Source organism: Zootoca vivipara, chromosome Z2 (genome assembly GCF_965207765.1).
Source record: "Zootoca vivipara chromosome Z2, rZooViv2.hap1.1, whole genome shotgun sequence".
In the NCBI taxonomy this organism is placed as follows: domain Eukaryota; kingdom Metazoa; phylum Chordata; class Lepidosauria; order Squamata; family Lacertidae; genus Zootoca; species Zootoca vivipara.
The window spans coordinates 30,102,951-30,126,565 of record NC_142585.1 but is presented as its reverse complement, the minus strand read 5'-3'; the positions used below and the strand labels follow the sequence as shown (position 1 = coordinate 30,126,565).

The 23,615-nt window shown below is 45.4% G+C and overlaps 1 protein-coding gene across 3 annotated transcripts in view; it reads right to left on the bottom strand.

Annotated features, from left to right (window-relative positions):
* OPHN1 (oligophrenin 1) overlaps window positions 1-23,615 on the bottom strand; it is a 124,590-nt gene that overhangs the window by 96,062 nt on the left and 4,913 nt on the right. The window contains exon 3 of one of the 3 annotated variants that reach the window (XM_088664701.1): window positions 4,421-4,459. The exons of the other annotated variants lie outside the window; for them this stretch is intronic. The gene's annotated coding sequence lies outside the window, so the exon portion shown is untranslated. The remainder of the gene's footprint in view (window positions 1-4,420; window positions 4,460-23,615) is intronic. 3 annotated transcript variants of the gene reach the window in all.

Genomic DNA, 23,615 nt, shown 5'->3' with positions numbered 1-23,615 from the left:
GGAGTTCTCGGTCCACATACTGCCTAAGCCTGCCTTGTAGAATTTTAAGCATAACCTTGCTAGCATGTGAAATGAGCACAATTGTGTGGTAGTTGGAACATTCTTTGGCACTGCCCTTCTTTGGGATTGGGATCTTCTCCAATCCTCTGGCCATTGCTGAGTTTTCCAAACTTGCTGGCATATTGAGTGTAGCACCTTAACAGCATCATCTTTTAAAATTTTAAATAGTTCAACTGGAATATCATCACTTCCACTGGCCTTGTTATTAGCAGTGCTTCCTAAGGCCCATTTGACTTCACTCTCTAGGTTTTTCCCATTTTGTTGTTTTCCTCTATTTCTTTGCATTGCTCGTTTAAGAAGGCCCTCTTGTCTCTCCTTGCTATTTTTTGGAAATCTGCATTCAATTTCCTATATCTTTCACTATCTCCCTCAAATTTTGCTTGCCTTCTCTCCCCTGCTATTTGTAAGGCCTTATTGGACAGCCACTTTGCTTTCTTGCATTTCCTTTTCATTGGGATGGTTTTCGTTGCTGCCTCTTATATAATGTTATGAGCCTCCATGCATAGTTCTTCAGGCACTCGGGTCCACCAAATCTAAATCCTTAAACCTGTTCCTCACTTCCACTGTGTATTCATAAGGGATTTGATTTAGATTGTGTCTTACTGGCCCAGTGGTTTTTCCTATGAGATGGCCTATCCCTGGCCAAATCCAACAAAGTGCCTGGCAATGCTTATGTCCCAATTTCATTTGTTATTTCTACTTAATATTGCATTTGTATCCCACCTTTGCTCCATGAAGCTCAAGGTGGCACTTCATAGTTCTCATCATTTTATCCACACAGCAACCCTGTGAAGTATGTTAGGCTGAGCAGCAATGACTAGCACAAGGTCACACCCAGTGAGATTTATGGGCTAAGTGGGGATTTGAAACCTGGTCCGTTAGATCCCCAGTCCGACACGCTTAAAAAGCGCCACAGGGTTCACTTTAAAAATCATAATTGCATCAAAGAACTGTGCAGACAAGGTTATTTTTGGAAACAGTTTTGGCCTCAGGTATATTTAGCCTTAATGTTCTGGCCACCAAACCACCAAGAGTTTCTTAGATGTGAGGCAAGAAAGTAACATCACACCGGCATGTTTAGCCCTTTCCCCTAAAAATAAATAAATGTTATTGACGTCCAGAATACAGCTTTAGCTGCCTCACCTCACCCTTAGAAGGATATGTAAGCCACTGATCTGAAGAAAAAAATGCCCAACGTTCAAATACTGTACAATCTCTTCTTAAACGGGGGCATTGGTTTCAAGGGCTCCACATATGCAAGAAAACTGCTATAAACAAACCATTGGAACCGCCTCACAGCTAGGTATGAAGGGGGAGAGAGTACCCCCCAGGAATTCCAGAGCCAGCCCAGCAAGCAAGGTGGAAAGCTTAATAATAATAATAATAATAATAATAATAATAATTTATTTATTTATTTATTTATTTATTTATTTATACTCTGCCCATCTGGCTGGGTTTCCCCAGCCACTCTGGGTGGCTTCCAACAGAAAAATAAACATTAAAAGCATCCCTAAACAGGGCTGCCTTCAGATGTCTTCTAAAAATCTGGTAGTTGTTTTTCTCTTTGACATCTGATCGGAGGGCGTTCCACAGGGCAGGCGCCACTACTGAGAAGGCCCTCTACCTGGTTTCCTGCAATTTGGCTTCTCACAATGAGGGAACTGCCAGAAGGCCCTCGGTACTGGACCTCAGTGTCCGGGCAGAATGATGGAGTTGGAGACGCTCCTTCAGATATATTGGACCGAGGCCATTTAGGGCTTTAAAGGTCAGCACCAACACTTTGAACTGTGCTCGGAAACGTACTGGGAGCCAATGTAGATCTTTCAAGACCGGTGTTATGTGGTCTTGGCGGCCGCTCCCAGTCACCAGTCTAGCTGCCGCATTCTGGATTAGTTATAGTTTCCGAGTCACCTTCAAAGGTAGCCCCACGTAGAGTGCATTGCAGTAGTCCAAGCGGGAGATAACTAGAGCATGCACCACTCTGGCGAGACAGTCTGCAGGCAGGTAGGGTCTCAGCCTGCGTACCAGATGGAGCTGATAAGACTGCTGCCCTGGACACAGAATTGACCTATGCCTCCATGGACAGCTGTGAGTCCAAAATGACTCCCAGGCTGCGCACCTGGTCCTTCAGGGGCACAGTTACCCCATTCAGGACCAGGGAGTCCCCCACACCTGCCCGCCTCCTGTCCCCCACAAACAGTACTTCTGTCTTGCCGGGATTCAACCTCAATCTGTTAGCCGCCATCCATCCTCCAACCGCCTCAAGGCACTCACACAGGACCTTCACCCCCTTCACTGGTTCTGATTTGAAAGAGAGGTAGAGCTGGGTATCATCCGCATACTGATGAACACCCAGCCCAAACCCCCTGATGATCTCTCCCAGCGGCTGCATGTAGATGAAAACTCTTTTTTGCACCAGGTAACCCCAGTCAGACCCAGTGTGAAAAGGAGCTTTGACGCTCTACACCAGGCATCCCCAAACTGTGGCCCTCCAGATGTTTTGGCCTACAACTCCCATAATCCCTAGCTAAGAGGACCAGTGGTCAGGGATGATGGGAATTGTAGTCCAAAATATCTGGAGGGCCGAAGATTGGGGGTGCCTGCTCTACACCTTGCTTAGGGCTTGACTACATGAAAATTAACTCCCACAGGAGGCAGAAATGGCCACTAACTTGGATAGCTTTAAAAGAGGATTGGACAAATTCATGGAGGAGACGGCTATTGATGGCGATCAGCCATGATTGCTATGCTCTGTTGCCACAGTTGCGGGGCACAGTGCTTCTGAATGCCAATTGTTGGGAACCACAGGAGGGGAGAGTTGCTCTTGTGATCAGGTCCTGCTTGCAGATTTCCCATTGAGGCATCTGGTTGGCCACTGTAGAGGACAAGATGCTGCACTTGGATGGGCTACGGACTTGATTTCGGAGGGCCAAAGAAACAAACTTGGACCCCAGGGGCAAAACTGGACACCTTCATCTACCCCACTTGCAATAAAACATGTCTCTCCTGTATTGGTCTCTTCAGCCACAGCAAGAATTTTAACTCCAACGGTGTGACTTCACCCCCAAAGGAACACTCTTCCATTGCCTCCCAAGACAGATGGATGCCAACAATGTTACTTGTACAAAAATCCATTTTTTTAAAAAAGAGTAAAGTATACAGGGGGAGGGACAGCAAACCTTAACCCTTAGATAGATTGGTCTCAACTAGGGCCAGGGCCTTTTCAGTATTGGCCCCGACTTGGTGGAAATTACGTTTTATTGTAATTTTATTGATGTCAGCCGCCCTGAGCCTGGTTCTCACTGGGGAAGGCGGAGTATAAATAAAAATGTATTATTATAATTATTAACGATTTAGAAAGGCTCTAGCAGCAAAGAAAGGGCTTTGCACTGTCGGAAGACTGATGAGCTGTGTGTATGTGTGTGTGTGTGTGTGTGTGTAAACGCACACATACGAGGCAGGGATGGAGATTTGTAATGCACACTACATTTGACATGCAGATTGAAAGTTAATGCTAAACATAATACAAGCTACAGAACCTGAGAAAGGGCACTGCACACACACCATTTTTCATGCCAAGGAAGAACAGCAACCATACCAAAGCAATGGATTGTAAATTCCAGACATATTTCCTGGGGACTTCCTAGGATGGCCCTGTGCCTATTAACACAATAGGCTTTCTTTCTTTCTTTCTTTCTTTCTTTCTTTCTTTCTTTCTTTCTTTCTTTCTTTCTTTTTGGTGCTGCTGCTGCTGCTATTGTTAGTTAACCCTTTGGTTAAGATGAACAGCCTTGACTTGGCAGGCTCCCATGAGGCTGGGGGTGGGGAATCACCCACACAGTTAAGGCGAGGGGTCAGCAACCTTTTTCAGCCGTGGGCTGGCCCACCGTCCCTCAGACCATGGGGTGGGCTGGACTATATTTAGGGGGGGGACACCGAATTCCTACGCCCCGCAAATAACCCAGAGATGCATTTTAAATAAAAGGACACATCCTACTCATGTAAAAACACGCTGATTCCCAGACCGTCCGCAGACCAGATTGAGAAGACGATTGGGTCAGATCCGGCCCCCGGGCCTTAGGTTGTCTACCCCTGGTTAAGACCATGACTGCTCCTAGAAGGCAAGGATTTCCTGATCTACCGTGCCAGATTATTTTAGGAACATTCCTAATTCCCCTTCTTTGCTAAGAAGCATATGCGGACCACAGGTGCAACATTCTTGTGCAAAGAAATATGCTGGGCTTACTTAGAGCTAAGATTAAACACACACACAGGGGGGGGGGGAGATGCAAACGTTGGCCTGGACGCTGTTTTCAGCCACAGCAACCTTTATCAACACAATTATATGATGCAAAAGTACCTTATGTTGTTACAGTCCAACCCACAGATCTTCTAGAAGCTGGAACAGGCAAACAAAAGGAAATCAATCAGCAGCAGGCTGCCCTTCAAGACTGCCCAAAAGCAAAGGGTGTCTGCTAGAGACTTCTGCATTCTTGGCATCTTTCTTCAAAGGAGCACAGGTGGAAGGGCTTCAGCTGAGTGACAGAGCATCTGCTTAGCACACAGAAGTTCCCAGGTTCAACCCCTAATGACTTCTCCACGTACAGCTAGGAAAGACTCCTTCCTGAAACCCTGAGGAGTTGGTTCTAATCAGTGCAGACTAAATACCACAGGATCACAGCTTATGTGGGAATTCGGTTCCAAGGCTTCTGCATCTACACAAAAATTGCATATACCCAAACCATTTGGAGCTGCCCAGTGATGAGCAGGACAATCCCCCAGACTCTGAGCTTGCATACTGAGCTTAAAAGCTCTTTTTTGCACTGGGTAACCCCCCAAGCAGATTTGGCATGAAAAGAGACTTTAAGATCTCTGCCTTGCAGAGATGCTCACACAAAATATTGCAAAAATTCAATATGGCCCCAAGAGATCTCATGAGATCCTCCTAGAGCACTAGTTCACTGAGTGGGCACTGCACCCTCCCCACAGCAAGGTGGGGTGCTCAAAAGCTCTTTCCACACTAGATAACACCAAGCAGACCTGGCAAAAGAAAAAAAAGCACACCCTGGCTAGCTGTTCACCTGAGAAGTGCAGTGGTCCAGCCACCGAGGGCCAAGCTAGTGATCCTTCATAGTCCCCCAACAGGTTCACTATTCAACACCTGGATAAAATGTCCCCCCAAGGGGACAATGGTCAAATCACCAGAAAGTGTGGGTGCTAGTGTTTAAGAAGGTGGGGGGGGGCAAAATGTGCCTCCCCATACCCTACCTGGTTGCCCCCAACATGCGGTTGTGTGCCTAGCTGAGACAAATTGATGAATATGGACTAATAAAGTGAAGATAAATCCAGACAAGATGGAGGCCCTATCTTGTATTAATTATATTAGAATTTAATTACTTTTTAATGATTATCTATTATGTTTTCAGCTTTTAATTTTTTTTAGCTGTGCTACTTTAATTTGTATAAGCTGCCTTGAGTCCTGATCTGGGGGAAATGCAGAATAACAATCTATCCTGCCCTTCCTCCCCAAAGGAGTCCAGGGCTGCAACATTCTATTGCCATGTCTTTAAAAAAACATGATAAACGTTACAAACAAACAGAATGTCAAAACAGGTGAGCTGAACCAAAAAAGTCACACCTTGCTTAAGCAGCAAAGTGGATATTGCTTTGACCTATAAAGTCTTATGTAGCTTGTAACCCCAATACCTCAAAAGCATTGCCTTTCGCCACATGAAACTACCCTAACCCTGTGGTCATCATCTGAGGCCCTCCTTTGTATGCCCCCTCCTCAGGAAGTTTGGAAGGTGGCAGCACAAGAATGGGGCCTTTTCAGTGGTGGCTCCCTGCTTACAGAGTGCTCTCTTTCCAGTGAGGTTTGCCAAGCATCACATTTACATATGGGGGGGGGAAGGTTATCTCTTTGTGTTTTTCTTTTGTTCACATTTTTATTATGTATTTTGTATTTTTATTATGTATTTTGTGTTTTTATATTGTATTTTGTGTTTTTATATTGTATTTGTTGTGAACTGCCCTGATACCTGTGGATGAAGGGAAGTACCGGTATACAAAATTAATAAATTTAACAGCAATATTAATAATATCTTCAGGAGAAAGGCAAAAACATTCCCTTTCAACCAGGTCTTTGGCTTTCTATATGGCCTTTTAGTGTGGGAGGGGCGTTTTGATATATCTCCCACTGCACCCCTAGTTTTAATGTAAGTAGGTAAGTTGCTTTGAGTTGCCATGGCAAAAAAGGTGACCAATAAAATAATAATAACCTTCCAATGAATGCCTGGAGCAACGTGCAAAACTGAAGAGGGGTCCTGCAAGACTTCTGCTTATTATAGCAAGCAACCACTTCATGACTGCAGAAGGCGGACGATTTCAGAATTTCCTCCTTGATAGTTCTCCGCAGGACAAACCACGGCAGGAAGCCAAATGAGTCACCCAGGCCAAGTGGGAAATCTCACAAGCAGTTTAATGTGCTATCCAAGTAAACTCAGCTATGTTCTTCCCAGAGCAAAGTTTCATTATTTTATGGCAAGGAAGGAAAACACATGCACCCTAGACAGAAGCTTGTGTTTTCAGTGTTTGCGCAATGCAAAGCCCCACCAGCCTCTTTGCAAAGCTGCCTTGAGAAAGTGTTAGAAGGCACACCCAAGCTGTTTCTTTGAGGTGGGGGGGGGGACACACTAAAACTTCAGCTCTCTCCCACCCATGCTCAATGCATTGCTGTTGGAATGGAAAGCAAAACATACAGAGAAGGAGCAAGTCAGTGAGCATATCAAAAAGTTCCACTGTTAACTCTTAGAACCTAAGAGCCTGCTGAAACAGGCCAATGGTCCATCTCCCTGTTCTAGCACCCTGCTCTTACAATTAGGCAACAAGATGCCCCCAAGGAGAAGAACATGGGCACAAAAGCAAATCTCCACTCCTGTGGTTTCCAACAACTGGTATACAGAAGCATTGCTGCCTCCAGTTGTGGCTAGTAAGCATCAACAGCACTCCTCCATAAATTTGTCTCATTCTGTTTTAAAACCATCCAATTCAGTGGCCATTACTGCCTCCTGAGGGAGGGAGTTCCACAGTTTAACTATGTGCTGCATGAAAAAGTACTTCCTTTCATGTGTCCTGAATCTTCTAACATTCAATTTCATCAGATGTTCTAGAATTATGAGGGATAATTTGTTTCCCTCTGTCCACTTTCTCTATGGCATGCATACTTTTATAAACTTCTATTGCGTTGTCTCTTGGTCGCCTTTTCTCTAGAATGAGAAGTCCCAAACTTTTCAGCCTTTCCTCTTCAAGGGGGGGGTATCACTCCACCACCTTGATTGATCTGGTTGCCCTTTTCGGAACTGTCAGAGGGTCGTCGTGGCTACTCTAGAGTAACTCCGCTTGAGTCCTGTTTGTCTTTAAAAGACTTTTATTGTGCATGGTATTTACAGTGCAGAAATAGCTTAAAACATGACCTCTCATTCCGAATCAGAATCCGGCAATGGCGTACGTCTGTTCCTACGCCAGCAAAGTAGTCGGGGCACCCCAAAACGCCTCCCCCTTGACCTGCGTCGTGGTGCTCTCCTTAACTCTTGCACCAGAAGGAGCGATGCCCTCTCAGCCTCCTGCTGGCCAAAGCGGTGTGATGGCTCCCCAGCATCCCAGAGCCCTTGCCTACATCTCTCCTCCCCTGAGCTTTCCCATTATTCTGCACGCTGGCTGCTCTCTCCCTCCGAGTCTCTCCCTTCCCCCCTGGCTGCTTCAGACCCACTGCTGCTCCCTGTGCTTGGCAAGGTGGACGTTAGGATGATGGCGGCTGGCTCCCTGTAGGGAGTCACCCTTACAGGAACATTTTCCAAATCTGCAATATCCTTTTTGAGGTGAGGCGACCAGGACAGTGCACAGTGCTCCAAATGTGGTTGCGCCGTAGATTTGTATAACGGTATTATGGATCTGTCTTATCAACAATTCACACATGACAAAAGTGACTGCTCTGCTCCAAAGACACAAACAGCTGGAACTCATCAGGCTGGGCTGAAAATCTGCTGGCAGAAATCTTGGTTCTGGAATGCCAAGATGCAGCTCACGAAAGGACATGAGGTCACCAAACTGCTCACAAGCACCAGAGAACACGGCGTCCAGTACATCCCACATTAAACGTAAGATGCGGGGCTTAGCAACATCTTCAGAGAACTCCACCATGCATTAGCCCACGTAAGGTCTTCAAAGAAGGGCAAAGAGACAGAACACTCTGACCTGCTCCTATTTTGTTCATGCGTTCATAAGCAGGAAAGTTGGAATATTGGAAGCTGCCTCATACTGACTCAGGCTTTGGGTCTATTGAGCTCAGTACTGTCAACACTGACTGGCAGCAGCTCTACAGGATATCAGGCCCGATTTCTCAAGAAGCATTATACATAGGCCACTGTTTCTATCCTTGGAAGGGCTCCCGTGTGTTGTTCATTAAAAGAGCTGGGGACTTTGCTTTCAGATACAGAACAATAACATGTGCCCGTCCAGCAATACAGTTTGATCACTACTTATGCGCGTTTAATTTGTGTGATTTCAGCCTTACATGGTTGATGGCTGCACAGTTGAAATCACACAAGTTAAACACAGAGAAGGTGAAGAGCTTGAAAGCTCTTTCTGCACAGGGTTTTCCCAGCAGAGAAAGAGCTTTTAACCTCTCAGGCTTGCTTACTGGGCTCTGAGATGCTCTCAAAGGTCCTCTCGGCACACAGCTCTGGAAATGTAAGAATGTTCGTGTGGGGGCGATTCCAAGCAGACAGTTTGATAATACACTTTTTCTGTGTATACATGCCATTCCCAGATCATAACCCCCACGCAAGACGTGATCATACCGTGCTGGTAAAAGCTGGTTGCTGGTAGAAGCAACAAGGAAGTTCTTGCAGGAAATTATGCAGAAAAAGAGACACATCTATGGCTTTTACCAAAACAGTGAATGAAACAGACCATGGCAGCCCCTAGCCTCTTCCTCCTCCTCCATGTCTTTTTTTTGGGGGGGAGGGGGGAGATAAATGAGACTCTGGTCATGATGTAACTTCCAGCCCACCACACTTCATCATCTGCCAATTCCAGGGAGTGGGGGAGGGTGGAGTGTCAAGCCTCGAAGCACACTTTTTTTGCTTTACTAGATATGACCAAGGAAGACAGGAGACAGGCATAAGTAGGAGAGGGAGGGTGCTAATTTTGGAAGCAACCCACCAGCTCCAGTAATGATCACCTTCAACCCAAAAGTGAACACTTAAGTCAGAAGGGATGTTTTGGAAAGGAGAGACTAGCCATCTCTCCTCTTCTGGGAGGCCAGTATAAACATTATGTCCTCCCTACGGCAGGCTGATCCACTTGGAAGAGTTAACAAGTGACTCATTTTGACTCACAGCAGGCAGTGCCATGGCCTACGGGGCAGAGACCTTTAGCGTGGCAAAAGGCCACAAGTAGCTTCTCAAAGCAATGTGTGCCACACGGATCATTACCCCAGGGAGGGGCTTTGGGCACACCATGTGGATAAGAAGTTCAGAAGAGCGCTGCTGGATCAGGCCAATGGACCACCTAGTCCAGCATCCTCTTCTAACTGTGGCGACCCAGAGACCTTTTTAGGAAACCAGGAAGTAGAATATGTGTACAAGGGCAAAACTTTACCTATCTCCCAGCAACTGGTATTCAGAAGCATTGCTGCCTCTGATCACAAAAGCAGAGCACCGTCATCCTAGCCAGTAGCCATCAACGGACCTCTCCTCCATGCAGTGTTCAGAACTAGTCAGGCACCAGGTGCATTTTGCACCGAAAAGGGCACAGTGAAGCTGCCTGCCTGATGTCAATAAGCAGGGAGTTCCAGAGTGCAGGGTGCTGCCGCACTGAAAGATCACACTTATAAATGTGAACTAGGTAGTATATGTGGCACGTGAGATGGAGTAAGTCTCCCCTTTTTGTAATTGTGGCATGATGGAACCAATTTTCCCACATATATATCTGCATGTGAAAGAAGCAAAAAAAAAAAGTATAATTTTGAAACTCCCAATATATTCACAAAGCAAAAAAAAAAGAAGAAGTTCAGGCATCTAACTCTTTTTTCCCCTACAGCAGGCATCCCCAAACTGTGGCCCTCCAGATGTTTTGGCCCACAACTCCCATGATCCCTAGCTAACAGGACCAGTGGTCAGGGATGATGGGAATTGTAGTCCAAAACATCTGGAGGGCCGAAGTTTGGGGGTTCCTGCCCTAGAGCCTCTAGACTTCAGCTCACAGGAGCCAAGGTGTTCAGGGATAATGGGAGATGGAGTCCAGCAACATCTGGAGGGCCACAAACTTCCCACTCTATAGAGTGAGTTAAAAGGCCTTTCCAGCAAGAAAACAAAACAAAAATTGTCTTGGGAGGACCTAGGCTGTTTTGAGCCAGAAGCGATCAGGCTTCAACACAGGAGATTTCCTGGACTTAAGACTCATTTCCTAAACTTCTGCACCAACAGCCACCGGCTCTGAGAATCCCCAGTATAAAAAAACACGACAAACTGCTCCCAACTGGGGCTGTGTGCCTAACCCAGTCCTTCCCTTTCTCATAAAGATTTCTTCCCGTGCAAAAGTGGTTTCCTGTGGCGTTTTTGAACCATTTTTTAACTTCTTCTGAATTTTGGTGTTTTGTGGGGAGGGGGGTTGAGTTGACTTTATCATTTCAAGGAGACCATTGGAGGGGGGAAATTGATTTCTTTCCAGTAGCATTTTTTTCCAGCCTCCCTAGATGTCTCAGCTGTAAAAGAAAATAAAATCTCCAAGAGATCCGTTTCCTTGTGACATCTTCCCCTTGAGCTTTAATTGAACCACAATAAGCTGTGGAGGTTGGCTGCAGCAGGGAGGAGACTGGTTTTGTTTACAGAAAGTCCTTCCTTTCCATGGAGGCGCAGGTTACAGCAACAGCTAAGGCGACATTTTCCCATCTTCTCCGCATTAAGCAGTTGGTCCCTTACCTCTCCCGCCCCGATCTGGCCATAGTGATCCACGTGACGGTCACCTCCAGGCTTGACTACTGTAATTCGCTCTACGCGGGCCTGCCCCTGAAACTGTCCCAGAAACTCCAGCAGGTGCAGAATGCTGCAGCGAGGCTCCTCACGGGGTCCCTGCCATGGGAGCATATTCACCCAGTGCTTTACCAGCTGCACTGTCTCCCAGTGGAGTATAGGGTCAGGTTCAGGGTGCTGGTTTTGACCTTTAAAGCCCTTTGTGGCTTAGGGCCCTCGTATTTACGGGACTGCCTTTCCTGGTATGCCCCGCAGAGGACTTTAAGGTCCATGAATAACCATAATTTAGAGGAAACAAAATAAATACAGTAATAATAATTTTCTTCCAGTAGCACCTTAGAGACCAACTAAGTTTGTCATTGGTATGAGCTTTCGTGTGCATGCACACTTCTTCAGATACAGTTTAGAAGTCCCAGGCCCTAAGGAAGTCATCAACTTTCCTCCACCAGTTCACATCTGATTTAAGGCAACATAAAAAGTATAGTTGCTCGGTCCCAGCTCCTGCCAACCTAGCAGTTCGAAAGCACGTCAAAGTGCAAGTAGATAAATAGGAACCGCTACAGCGGGAAGGTAAACGGCGTTTCCGTGCGCAGCTCTGGTTTGCCAGAAGTGACTTTGTCATGCTGGCCACATGACCTGGAAGCTATACGCCGGCTCCCTCGGCCAATAATGCGAGATGAGCGCGCAACCCCAGAGTCGGTCACGACTGGACCTAATGGTCAGGGGTCCCTTTACCTTTACCTAAAAAGTATAGTACATAATAAACAAAAATGATAAAACAGTTATCCTAAAATACATAAAGGGCATAATTAGCAACATCACAACTCAGCAATTACTTCACCCATCAGCCTCTAAAAAGCTGATCAAAAAAATGTGAGTTCTGGTTTCGTTTCTAAGCAAATATAGTGTGTGGGGGGGAATACACCTTAGTGGAGAAGTAATTCCACAGACATGGAGCCACTACCCAAAAGGTGGTGTTTGAATTCTAATTAGTGTTTAATTGCTTTTTGATTACTGTTTTTGTTTTCAAGCTTTTGGCTGTTTCTATTTTATCTGTTAGCCACTTTGAGTCCCTGACTGGGGAAAAGGCAGGATATACATAAATATTATAACACATCCTTGTTTACATCTGGTTCAGCCCCAAATCCTCAGATGAGAGGAGTAAGCTTTTGGCAGCTGAATCTCCTTCTCAAAGAGAATAAACCCTTGTTCCTTTTGAAAAACACTTTGTTCTGGAAGACACACACCTCAATAGGTTAGCTCAACAGCCTCGTGGATAAGCTGAAAGGAAACCTCAGCAATGGTTCAAGCGAATGAGAGAGGAGTTGCTTAAGACAGCCCACCCACCACATGTGGCTGCTTTCAGAGGCGAGCACTGCAATGCCTGTTCTGCAAGCTTTATCCCCTACACACAAATATCCAAGAAACCCTTTGATTTAGACCTAAAAGACAACACAGCCCCTTTTCTGTCATTAGCATCTACTGTACCCATCACAAACTTCATGGTCCATTTTTGTGTTTATTACTTATATATCCCACCATACAGACCAAATAGCAAACATGCGCTGGATTATGGAGAAAGCTAGAGAGTTCCAGAAAAATGTCTACTTCTGCTTCATTGACTATGCAAAAGCCTTTGACTGTGTCGACCACAGCAAACTATGGCAAGTTCTTAAAGAAATGGGAGTGCCTGATCACCTCATCTGTCTCCTGAGAAATCTCTATGTGGGACAAGAAGCTACAGTTAGAACTGGATATGGAACAACTGATTGGTTCAAAATTGGGAAAGGAGTACGACAAGGTTGTATATTGTCTCCCTGCTTATTTAACTTATATGCAGAATTCATCATGCGAAAGGCTGGACTAGATGAATCCCAAGCCGGAATTAAGATTGCTGGAAGAAATATCAACAACCTCAGATATGCAGATGACACAACCTTGATGGCAGAAAGCGAGGAGGAATTAAAGAACCTTTTAATGAGGGTGAAAGAGGAGAGCGCAAAATATGGTCTGAAGCTCAACATCAAAAAAACCAAGATCATGGCCACTGGTCCCATCACCTCCTGGCAAATAGAAGGGGAAGAAATGGAGGCAGTGAGAGATTTTACTTTCTTGGGCTCCTTGATCACTGCAGATGGTGACAGCAGTCACGAAATTAAAAGACGCCTGCTTCTTGGGAGAAAAGCAATGACAAACCTAGACAGCATCTTAAAAAGCAGAGACATCACCTTGCCGACAAAGGTCCGTATAGTTAAAGCTATGGTTTTCCCAGTAGTGATGTATGGAAGTGAGAGTTGGACCATAAAGAAGGCTGATCGCCGAAGAATTGATGCTTTCGAATTATGGTGCTGGAGGAGACTCTTGAGAGTCCCATGGACTGCAAGAAGATCAAACCTATCCATTCTTAAGGAAATCAGCCCTGAGTGCTCCCTGGAAGGACAGATCGTGAAGCTGAGGCTCCAATACTTTGGCCACCTCATGAGAAGAGAAGAATCCTTGGAAAAGACCCTGATGTTGGGAAAGATGGAGGGCACTAGGAGAAGGGGACGACAGAGGACAAGATGGTTGGACAGTGTTCTCGAAGCTACGAACATGAGTTTGACCAAACTGCGGGAGGCAGTGCAGGACAGGAGTGCCTGGCGTGCTATGGTCCATGGGGTCACGAAGAGTCGGACACGACTAAACGACTAAACAACAACAATCCCACCATACAAAAGTTCTCCTCCTCCTCATTAAATTCCCACAACCACCTTGTAAGGTAGTTTAGGCTGAGAGGCAGTGACTATTTGAGTGAAGATTTGAACTCTAGTCTCTCCCAGGTCCTACTGCACCCCTCTGACCACTATGCCACACCAGCTTCGCAAGTCAGAAGCTCTTCAATCTAGCAGATGGGTAGCCAAAATGGTGCCCTCCAAATGTTGTTGCACTACAGCCCCTTCAGTCCCCGGCCAACAAGGCCAATGGGTCAGGGGTGTGGAAATTGTAGCCCACACACACCAGGAGGGTGCCATGTTTTTGCTACCCACATTAAGGGTGCGTTTGACTGCTGCGACAAAACATTTCAAAACTGCCTCCCTGAAAGAACTCTAGGAATTATGGCTTTGCCAGATTGCTGGAAATTCTTTTGCTGGAGATTCCCAGGATATCTTGGTTGGCAGCCGCTGCAGTAAATCAGGCTTGAAATTGGTCTAGAATTGGAAATGCAGGCGGATCTTTGAGGTGTTAAGTCTCTGATGGGTGAGGCAGGGTCAGGTCTCCTGTGAGGGCAACAAACATAACTAAAAAGTGGGAAAGCACTTTGTGAATGTTTGTGTACAAGCACCCACAAAACCAAAGCAAGAAATTGGCACATGGAGATCTCTTATATCTTACTTTGACATTTTTGCTCAGGCACTTCTTATATGGGGAAAAAGGGGGTCACAAAGACACCAGCCCCCTCACCTCAATTGTGTCCTTCCTGGGATAAGCCAATTGCATGCAACAGCTGACCAATGCTGTCAAGGAAGCATCTCCTGGTCAGCAGGAATATTTTTTTTTAATGTTTACATTCAGCATTAAGAAGACTTGCAGCTGCACACAAAACCCCTCATTGCTTTACCACAGTATCAAAGAATCGTCGAGTTGGAAGCAACCCCAAGGGTAATCTAGTCCAACCCCCTGCAGTGCAAGAATTACATCCTAAGAAGCACAGAATCAACGATTCCAACCTCCTCCAAGCCCATAGCACCATTTTGGTTGAGTTCTGCATGACAGCTGCAAGATCCAGAATGAATCCAAGTTCACATCAATGCATTGACACTCCAGCATTTTGCTTTTAAAAGCTTAGGACACTGTGCTTGGGCATAAGCAGAGCTATGTCATTAAAGCCAGCCATGCAAAGCAGGGATATTTATTCTGGGCAGCCAGGCAGCCTTTTACTTGAAATTGTAGCTTGTTATTTTAATATGCAGCCTGGAAGGCCTTTTGTCAGCACAACCGATAGTCACGTTTCTCCAAAGCCACAAAAGTCAGTTCTCTGCAGACGAACACAGCCTGGCAGATTTGTGCAAACTGCAGCCAAGCAACAGGGAGCCCGTGAACAGACGCCACTTCTGCAAAACCTGCAAGCAGGACCAGAACACAAGGCCCTTCTGCCCTCTGCGGTTTCCAGCAACTGGTATTCAGAAGCATTGCTGTCGCCAGCTGTGGAGGGTAAAGCACAGCCACCGTGGCTTGTAGCCATCAGTAGCCCTCTCTCCCTCCATGAATTTGTTGAATCCTCTATTAAAGCCAGTCAGGTTTCACTGCCTCCTTTGGGAGCAAGTTCCATAGTTTTACTATGCACTGCATGAAGTACTTCCTTTTCTCTGTATTGAATCTTCCTATAAAAACCAGCTAAGGATAGAGAAAGTTTACATTCCCCTTTGGCAACAACCATCTAAGTCAGCCTGTCTTGAAGTGCTTTGCTGTCATAAGGTGTAGAAGCAAAAGGGAAGAATAGCTCTCTTCACACCCGCCGCTCGACCAAACCAGAGCTGCCCATTCACATTTGCTCCTACTGCCAAGCCCAAATGTTTTGGAAAATACAAAGTTGTTTTAGCAGCTTTCCACAAGACAGAAGGCTTCTTCTGAGCATCCAGCAGGAGGATCCCTCAATGCACACAGGCTGGCTCTGAACTAATGGTGCTTTATAGCACAGGACATTTTTCATGCAGGAAGCCAGGAGAGATTTCTGGTGCAGCCTAAGCTAATATTTGCTGCAGGGGGGGGGGGGAATATGTACTCTTTACACAGTGGATGTGTGGAAGTACAGAAGACAACCACCTTATTTGCAATATCCTCTGTACTCAAGTTCCAAAAACTTTAATGAGCAATCGTATGAGGAGGCCTACCTAAGCGCGGACTATACACTATGACATCTTACATGGGGGTGCAGTTCCAAGAGTTCCATGTAAACCCAGCCTCTTGGAGCCACCCCTACAGCTAGCAAGGGAGAGGAGAGAGAATCCCCTTTACTTCCAGAAATCACACAGCTAAGGGGCCTTGCCCAGCAAGCAAGGCAAAGAGCTTGATGGTTCTTTTTATGCTGGGCAACCCAAGCAGACCTGGCACTAAAAGAGGCTTTAAGTCCTCTGCCTTGCTTGGGTGTGTCTGTTCTGAGAAGCCAAGAATGCTCACACAAGATCTTGTGCCCGGTGAGATCTTGCAACAGCATCCCAGAGCTGGGGCACTGAGCCGGCCTTACCCCTCAAGCAAGGTAGAGAGCTGAAAAGCTCTTTTTGTGCCAAGCAGACTCAGCGAGAAAAGAGCTTTTAAGCTCTTCTGCTTGGGATTTGATCTGCACAATTTCAAGCAGCTCACCTTCAACCACGTATGGTTGAAATCGGGCAACTCAACTGCATGTAAGATGCAATTTTAGTGTATCCTAATCACAGTAGTGATGTATGGAAGTGAGAGGTGGACCATAAAGAAGGCTGATCGCCGAAGAATTGATGCTTTTGAATTATGGTGCTGGAGGAGACTCTTGAGAGTCCCATGGATTGCAAGAAGATCAAACATATCCATTCTTAAGGAAATCAGCCCTGAGTGCTCACTAGAAGGACAGATCCTGAAGCTGAGGCTCCAATACTTTGGCCACCTCATGAGAAGAGAAGACTCCCTGGAAAAGACCCTGGTGTTGGGAAAGATTGAAGGCACTAGGAGAAGGGGACGACAGAGGACGAGATGGTTGGACAGAGTTCTCGAAGCTAAGAACTCAAACTGCGGGGGGCAGTGGAAGACAGGAGTGCCTGGCGTGCTCTGGTCCAGGGGGTCATGGACAGGACTAAACGACTAAACAACAACAACAAAATCCTAATCGCATAGCAGGAAAGGGTGAGTCCTGGAACTAAGTGGAAAGCCAGCTTGGTTGGAAGCAAATTCCAACACCGTGTCCAAGAGGGCAGGAAGTGCCACACTCTACTGCCAACAAAACAAATGGGGTGCAGTAATGAGAAGCAAATTGGCAAGCTGAATAGGAAGACGGCACTGAAGGAGCAGAGTCTCTCAGGAAGAAGGGAAGTGGAAACTACCTCAGAGAAGCAGGCAGAGGGGCTGAAGAGAACAGGAAAGTCACAGGAATGTGAGGTTCAAGAAGAGAGTAAAGCCTCATGCATGGCCAAATTTATTTATCCACATTCCCTATTTTTCACAGACCGGGCTTCCACAAATTAAAACAACATAGATCAAATACAAAAAGCTAAAAACATTCATAAAATATCATAGTTAAACAGTAATTAAGCCCTAATCAAATTGAAACAATATTAAAAAAACAAACCTGTTAAAATACAAATAAGAGATGCCATGTTCATTAGGCCTGACACTCCTGTGTCGATCATGTTTTTGCTAATAAAGAGTTAACTCCAACTTGCACAGCATGATTTATTGCTGGCTCGCCTCTGAAACACTGGCAGTCAGTGCAGACAACACTAAGTTAGATGGACTAATGGTGTTACTCAGTGGGAGACATCTTCCTATGTTTGCTCTTCTTTTCTCCCCTGTACTATTTTTTGGGGAGGTGGGCAGTGCTCTCCACACAAATGTTCCTCCGTTTTAACTGATACCTTCTGCTATCCATAGGAAGTTGTCTGAGACCACTGGTCCTTCTAGCTCAGTACAGTCTGTACTGCCCAGCAGTGGCTCTTCAAGGTTTCAGGCAGGGGACACTCCCAGCCCAACCTGGAGATGCTGTTGGGGACTGAACCTGGGACCTTCTGCATGTGAAGCAGGTGCCCTACCACTGAGCCATGGTGCCTCCCGTTACAACAAACATGTACATAGAAAGCTGCCTTTCTTTATGTTGAGTCACATAATTGCTGGAAACCACGGGGAGGGGAGAGGGCTCTTGCACCTGAACCCTGCTTGTGGGTTTCCCACAAGCTCTGCTTATGTTTTTATTGATCCATCAAACTCACAACTCCCTACACTGATTGGCAGGGGCTTTCCAGGGTTCCAGGCAGGGGACTCCAGATAGGGGACATTCCCAGCCCTACCTGGGAGATGCAATCAGGGATTAAACCTGGAATCTTCTGCATGCAAAGCAGTTTTAGTGATACCCAGCGAGATGAGATTGCATCAGGGTGACATCAAAACCAACGCAGATCATTCCCACAGTGCTTGGGCTGGGTTCCAAAACAAACACAAGCTATTATGTATTGCTGGGGGGGAGATGGGGGGGGACCTAAACAGCTGCTTTAAAAATTCCCTTAATCTTAGAGTGATTGTATGTGGTTCTTCTCTCTCATAAGCCTTCCTTCATGGCTTTGAACACACATCACTCACTTCGTATCTCCTAGAAGCACACTGCCTTTCTTCCTCCAGGGGAGACCATTTTCATCCGGACTTGGTGGCAGACTGCTGGCCTGGATATATAGAGCCTGACCACAGGGAAGGCTTCCTCAATGATTCCACCACTGCCGCAGCAATGCTCAAAGTTGCTGGAAAGATGAAGTTGCTGTCATCCCACAAACCACACATAATATCATAATATCCTATGAAGAGCCTGCTGGGTCAGGCCAAAGTCCTAGCCCAGCATCATGTTCTCACAGCGGCCAAAAAGATGCCCCAATGGGAAACCGATGAACAGGATTCAAGCACAACAGCACTCTCCCCAATTGTGGTTTCCAGCAATTGCTATTCAGCTGTGGAGTCAGACTTAGCATGAGATAACAGTGTGGTGCAGAAGCAGAAAAAAGCAAATGCTATTATAGGCTGCATCGACAGAAGCATAGTGTCCAGATCAAGGGAAGTCATAGTACCACTCTATTTTGCCTTGGTGAGAACCCTCCTGGAGTACTGTGTCCGGTTCTGGGTGCCACAATTTAAGAAGGACATAGACAAATTGGATGATCAAGGGTCTGGGAATTAAGCCTTATGAAGAATGAGGGATTTGCGTATGTTTGGCTTGGATAAGAGGAGACTGAGAGGAGATATGAAAGCCATCTTCAAATATCTAAAGGGATGTCACAGGGAATAGCAAGCTTGTTTTCTCTTGCTCCAGAGAGTAGGGCCTAAACCAATATTCAAGTTACAGTTCTATGGTTCTATGACTCATGTCATATCTAATAATAACAAATTTTTATTTATACCCCGCCCTGTCCAGTTTAAAAACCGGGCTCAGGGCTGCTAACAGCAAATATAAAACACTGATTAAAACGCAACTTAAAAAACAGCTTAAAAACAGCATAAAATACAACATAAATGCAGCATCAATGTCAATAAAATTCAAAAAATCAGGGTCATTTTGGGGTGGCGAGGAAACCCAGTTCAGTAAACATCAAGTGATCACCAGGGCCAGCTAGGGCCAGCAAGGAGACCAGAGAAGAGTTTGGAAGCCGCCCAGAGTGGCTGGGGGAACCCGGCCAGATGGGCGGGGTATAAATAATAAATTATTATTATTATTATTATTATTATTAAATGTGGGGTCCCAAAAGGGTTTCTTCATAGAAAAAGGAAAGGGGAAAGGGAATGGAGGATCAGGCTAATTCAAACTGGAAGACCATACTGTATCTACATCAGCGTTTCTCAACCACTGTTCTGCGGCACACTAGTGTGCTGCGAGACGCTGGCTGGTGTGCCACGACGTGCGGCGACGAGAAGGGCGATTTGCATTGTCACGTGCCTGGCGGCCGCCAATACACGCCACTAACCCGCCGGAAAGCAATATTTCTCCTCCTCTTTCCCAAAGCTCAGTGCGAACGAGCCTTTCCCAAAGCTCAGTGCAAGCGATACACAATGCTGACCCGCCGGAAAGCAATATTTGGCAAGTGTTTCTTACAGTCATAATTATAATATAGGGCGGCACAGAGTTAAATTTTTAAACTTTTTTAATGGTGGTGTGCCTTGTGATTTTTTTCACGGAACAAGTGTGCCGTGGCCCAAAAAAGGTTGAGAAACACTGATCTACATCATCCACACCATTAAAGCAGTGGTACTCCTTTTAACAGTAATGGATTCCCCACCACCACGAAAGAATCCTCGGAACTCTAGTTTGCAAAGGAGGAGGAGGAGAGTTGTTAGGAGAACTTTAATGAACTACAGTTCCCAGGATTCTTTGGAGGAAGCCATGACTGTTAAAGTGGTCTACAAGTGCTTTGAAAATATGCTGCTGATGTGAGCTTACACTCAAGAAAGTTCACCTCCAGGTCATCTCTGATGACAGATTAAATATTGTGACTTTCTTTCACTTGCAACAGCCTTTAATTGGAATTTCCCGAAAAGCCTTCTGAAAACTTGCTTTTGCACGGCCTGGAAAAATATGCTTCCATTTGCCGGAAAACCAGGAGGTGGGTAATTATATATCCAATTAGTAAGTGGGCACTGGAAGTTCAGGAGGACGTTTTTATTTCTTCTCCCGGATTACACAAGAGGACTTTTGAGCCAGGTGGGGCACTCTCGACAATCTGAGGATGCAGAAGGAAACGCCCATGTATATTTTTTTGCACATGCTTCTGAGAGAAGCAGAAAGGAATTTATGGGCAGCCTCTTCTCGCATGGTATTATGAGCCAAGAAACAGATGAACTGGATGACGTTTCACACTTGTTTTATTTAATTACAACTGAAAGCCTTGAAAAATTACAGTGTGGCCCTTCGTCAAGGCATCTTGGATCCTACACACATTAGAAAACTCTCCCCCTTACAAAATGCAGGTAAATAAATGTATGTTTCACTTGTTTTCACACAGTTGTGCTGAGGTTGCACATTGTTATGCTATACATGTGCATTTAAAAAAAACCCACACAAAAGATATTTCACTCCAAGCTAAAAGAAAGGTCACGCTACAAGCCATGAACTTGTCTGCCACCATTACGCCCAGTTTTTTGGATGAACAACACTTTGGGGGGGGTGCTGAAGTAACAAGTGGGGGTGGCACAAGCAGGTGGAGCAACCGCTTAACCCCTTGCCTACCTGTTTGTGTGCTCAGCCAGCTTCCTTTGGGGGACGGTTGTGGCTCAGTGGCAGAACACCTGCTTTGCATGTAGAAGGTTTCTGGTTCCATACCCAAGTAGTGCTGGAAATGTTCCCTGCCTGAACCCCTGGAGAGCTGGAGCGAGTCAGAACATGAGCGGGGGTGTTGGATCAGGCTAGCCCAGCATCCTGTTCTCACAGTGGGTAACCAGATCCTGGTTGGGGGGGGGGATTGTTGTTATTCTTATTTACTAACTTTCCTGGTTACTTCATCTTCCCCAAGGTAACCCAAAGCCGAAGCGACTTACAAACAAACAAACAATCCCTTATAGAAACATTAAAACCAAGTAGGGACATACAGTCGTACCTCAGAAGTCGAACGGAATCCGTTCTAGAAGTCCGTTCGACTTCCAAAACGTTTGGAAACCAAGGCGAGGGTTCTGATTGGCTGCAGGATGCTCCGGGACGTTCCGGGCTGCAGGAAGCTACATCGGACGTTCAGGTTCCAAAGAACATTCGCAAACTGAAACACTCACTTCCGGGTTTGCAGCATTAGGGAGCCAAACCGTTCGACTTGCAAGGTGTTCGGGAGCCAAGGTATGACATTAAAAACATGCAGGAATCTTTTTCCCCAATGTTGGGCTCGAACCCACAACCTTGAGATTAAGAGTCCCATACTTTGCTGACTGGACAATCCTTCCCTTCCCGTCTGAAGCCCTAGAGTCACTGCCAGCCAGTGCAGGCAATACTGAGCAAGATGGACCAATGGTCTGATTTGATATAACACAGCTTCTGATATTCCTGTGATGGTGCTATATAAATGAACAACAACTATGGTCAGACCCAAGATAAGCAGGCTTCCTAAAATATTCCTGCATTCTGTATGACTGCAATTTGGCCCCAAGCCAAATTGTCATTAATTCAACTGTTTAACAATCCCAGAAAGCTGGGAGCACATTTTAAGATGTTTTGGTATTGGTATTTATTATTATTATTATTATTATTATTATTATTATTATTATTATTATTATTATATATTTTGGTTTACAACCCAGATTACACAGGTGTTACTTATCTTCATTTTAAGGTTTGCATCTCACCATTCAGAGTTTAAAAACCAGTTCTTCTATTTACAGCAAAAAATCCAGCCAAACTATTCATGTATTTTGCTTACTTTTAAAAAATATCTATTCCATTTGGGTTGGCCAACAGTAGTCAAAAGAGATTAGTGGGGGCGCTTTAAGAACTTGGTATATAGTTAAATCAGTAAGTTAGCCATTTATCCATTTAACAAAGTTCAGCAACACAACAAAACTGCACAGAACTGAGCCAGCAAAAAATAAACAATTTGAATTATTGCTTGCTGGTTTTATTATATAGAACATGCAAGAACTTGCCAATATTTAAAAAATGCAAGCAAATGAGAAAAATGGGCATGTCTGCTAGCTCAATTCCAACCAATTCTGCAGCCCCTTTGGGAGGGGGAGGCTACTTTTCTTAGGAGATATCTTAGTCTCCCAAAGTTATATTTCCCAAAATCCCTTGGAGGAAACAGTAGCAGTTGAACTAGTTCAAAATCAGTTTTTACTTGGTAGCTTTAGTGCCATAATGCTTCTCTCTGGCCTCACTGGCTAGTCAAGCATCTATGGCCAAACTTATTCAGATCATTGGGAAAGAAAATTACTATCACCAATTGCAACCAAAGGCCAAGGGCCACATGCATCTCTATTCAGTGGCTGTTCTGCAAACATATTTCCCCAACCAAACCCACAAACAGCTTCCAACATTACCCAAATGTAAGGTGAGGCCACAGAGTGTTTATACCCCACTGGTGCGTGCATGCTAATTTGGTCTAAATTTCCATGTAGGTGCACAGATGGTACATAGACTGTTTATAATTAAACCTACGAGTTTAAGGCTGCAAAACAGATGGAATAGCTCCAATGGCATTACCCTATATCTTGCTCCAAAACATCCACAAAAGATGAGCTCATTGCCAAGCATATCTTTCAAAAAAAAATCTGCAACAAGACTATAGGTCAGCTTTGAATTCAATTGTACAGCATGAGAGATGCCTGCTTTAACTCTGTACTGATTGCATGATACATCAATACCAGCTACCTGGAAAATAACCACAGCAGAAGACCTTCTCCTTCAGGTACTTGGACCCAAGCCATATAGGGATTTAAAAGTAACAGCAGCTTGAATTGGGCCCATGAAATTCTGTGTGAATTGGCATGTGTACAAACCTAGTGGCACTACTGATGCTTGCTAATCAAAGGTCCAGCAGCCTAGTTGACAGGTTGAAAAATACTAACAAACAGCCACTCCTCAGAGAATTTGCATTGCATGCCTTGGATTTAATCTGCAGTGACTTTCCAGGATTTCAGTCTATCCTGGAAATGCTGAGGAATGAACCTGGGAATTTCAGCATGCACAGCAAAGCCCCAAAGCCTGAACCAGTTGGCTGCAGCATTGGCATACTTGAAAAGGAACAAGCACACCTACGTGTCAACATTGTGAAAGGCCACGTGGGTGTCAGCATAATTAATTTCCTACCTGAGTGGAGGGACACTGTGTGCGAAGCTAAGAAGCCT